The following is a 3,342-nucleotide window of genomic DNA, read 5'->3' as shown; positions in this document are numbered from 1 at the left end:
ACAGATAGAAAATAGTGAAGGATGGAGAGTGGAGAGAGAGAAAAAGGGAATTAGAGAAGGATGGAAAGTGGAGAGAGAGAAAAAGGGAATTAGAGAAGGATGGATGAAGAAAACAGTATAGAGTCACAGAGCAACTGTCTTTGAAGAGTCACAGAGCAACTGTCTTTGAAGAGTCATACTGTGTGTGAGAGAAAAATAATAAGTTCAAGTAGAAGAATTCAAACTTTTTGTGGAGTCCAAAAAGAGAGAAAATAATTTCTAATAAAAATTCATCATATTCAGAAATATCTTGCTAGAGCAAGCAATAAGAATATGAAAATAAATTGAAAAAGTTCGTCATAGGTATAAAGATACCATAAACAATTATAAAAAAGTCGTATGCATCGTCTCGGGTACTTTTTTAAGAACCTGATACTTATTCTGTCGGTTTCTTTTGCCGATGTCAGCACCAGTTGTCAAGCGTTGTGGGGTACAAACAAACAAACACACATACACATGTACAATAGGATTCTTTTAGTTTCCAGCAACCAAATCTACTCACAGGGCTTTGGTCGGTCCGAGGCTATAGCAGAAAACACTTACTAAAGCTACCATGCAATGGAACTGAATCTAGAACCATGTGGTCAGAAAGCAAGCTTCTTACCACACAGCCACCCCTGTGCCTCTGTGTGTGTGTGTGTGTGTGTGTAAGATGGCTGTTCACTCATGACTGAGGAAGGCTGTCACTGACCATTGCCCATGCTAAATATCTGCAATACTTGTGCATAAGGTAATTGCAATCACCGTCAGTTTCACCTGGGTTCACGCCCGCAACTTCCGTTCTTGCCTTGGCAGCCTCCTATTTGGTGGGTCGTTGGAAAGTTTCCTCGCCGGCGATCGCACAAGCTAAAATTTTAGATCCAATAAGGCTTGCACAACACCCTTTCCATCCTATTGACATGATCCAGAGACAAACCAGGGCAAGATATCCTGTGTCAATGGGTCGCAGGCTCAGGAATGTGGGTGCAACATGATCTCAAGCACAAACAAAGGATCGCCAAAATTCCTATGTCTTTCCTTACATATCTATTTTTGTATCAGAGTAATCTTTTCTTAGAGACATGCTTTAACAAAAGCTGAAGGGTGCCTCACACCCAGTGACCTTCCAGTGCACCAGAGACGGACACGGAATTTCTGAGGGCCCATACAACTGCCAAATAGTCATGAAACTTACACTAGGATCATCCGCCCTTTCGCCAGGTTTTGTTTTTAGTCCTGCTTGGTTTCTAGCAACCCTCCTCACCAGACAAGCCTGGTGGGAGAGTCGGTTTAGTCGCTGACGACCCGACCATGCAATAGCTTGTATTTTATTCCATGTTACCAGTGGCATTCATTAGAGACCTCACAAGGGATTTCACATATACATACATACATACATACATACATACATACATATATACACACATGCATACATATACATACACGTATATGCACACACACACACAAACATGTATATATACATATAGACAGAGAGACATAGATAGATAGATAGATAGATAGATAGATAGATAGATAGATAGATAGATAGATAGATAGATAGATAGATAGATAGATAGATAGATAGATAGATACGACACGGAAACGAGGAAGGCATCAGGTGGTCGTGAGATGTGTTAAAAATAACACTTAACTCGCCCTTAAATCACACACAACTTTTTTATTCTTGTTTCATAATCGTATGAATTCTTCGTGTGACAACACAAATTCGCAAATATTTTCTGAAAGCTCAAAAAAATTAAAAAAAAGTTATGAGGGGTTCTATGTAGTGCTTAAAGCAGAATTTTGCCATAAGATATACTGCCATAGTATATCTTATATCAGGATATTGTTATATGGTTGATATACACTATCATAGACAAAACAAGACGGGAAAACATACAATTTATTTAATCCCGGGAAGACGGAAGGTTTGAAATTTGGGGAGATAGAGGTTAGTCGATTACAACGAGCTCAGCACTTGACTGGCACTTTATTTTATCGACTCCGAGTCGATGAAAGGAAAAAAATGAACGACGGCGGAACTTGAACATAAAAAGTGGAGCGAAAAGAAATGCGGCTAAATACGACACTTCAATGATTCGAGCAGGTCATTCGCCGTCATTCAAACATGATAACAAGAGTTATTCCCCCTGCATACAGTCCTGGCTGGGATTACATTTTATTTCGAACTGAGAACTTTCACCGCTTTTCAACGAAGAAAGAAAAAGATTATTTTAATCCAGTAGAAGTTGGATTTGCACATTGGTCTAGTATCCATAAAATATTCTCAGCTATTACTATGTAGTTAAGAAGCTCGCTTCGTAGCCACATGCTTTTGGGCTCAATTCCACCGCTCTTCATCTTAGGCGATTGTCTCCTACTATATAGCCCCGGGCCGACCAATGTCTTGTAAGGGAATTTGGTAGACGGAAACTGAAAGAAGCCTGTCGTATGCATACATGCACACACGCACGCACGCGCACGCATACACACACACACACACACACACACACACACACACACACACACACAAGAGCCTTGACCTGGTTACATTCTCAAAGGCTATAAGGGCTGGAGTTTGGTCTGGACAAATGTTGCTATATGTTTATGAAAAGAAGGAAAACTATAAACCAGATTAGCAACATTTCCATCAATGATTTGACCGTTTCCCCTATAACTGACGAGGAATGTTACAGCTATATAAGAATAAATAAAAACATACTTTACAATGGCACCTGTAACAAAACACGGTTTACTAAAGAATATTACGACTGAATAAAATTTGGACCTTGGAAGTCTCTGCATTAAATAGAACAGTGGTCTGCAAAGTATTTTCGGTGCCAGTACTCATACCAACATTTGGGCTGCTTTACTGGACAATTGATGAGATCCGAGCCATCGATGTGAAAACCTGAAAGATACTAACCAGTACACATAATTTCCACATCAACAGTGACCGCCTCTAACTGAAAAGAAAACAAGGCGGTAGAGGCTTAATATCGTCTTGACTGCTTTTGAATGCTGTATCATATCTCCCCTTCGGCAACATCTGTTAACCACCAAGTGTCGAAGTCCATCTTTCGACCAAGTTTGCATACATGAGGCTGATAACTTCATAAGATTTGCAAAGCAGCTCCTTGGGCAGCATTCCTTGCCTGATTACCTTAAATACATACCCAGAGAAGTCGCAGATGAAAAGATGAGCGTATATCAGCAGAAGACCATGCATGGACATGTTAGTAGAAAACTCTGAGATGATAGTAACAATGTTCATCAAAGCAGTCTATCATGGACCAACAACCAGATTCCTACCTCCCACTTTGA

The sequence above is a fragment of the Octopus sinensis genome, linkage group LG28, assembly GCF_006345805.1.
Source record: "Octopus sinensis linkage group LG28, ASM634580v1, whole genome shotgun sequence".
Classification (NCBI taxonomy): Eukaryota; Metazoa; Mollusca; class Cephalopoda; order Octopoda; family Octopodidae; genus Octopus; species Octopus sinensis.
The sequence above is the reverse complement of the archived record's forward strand: the minus strand, read 5'-3'. Positions refer to the sequence as shown.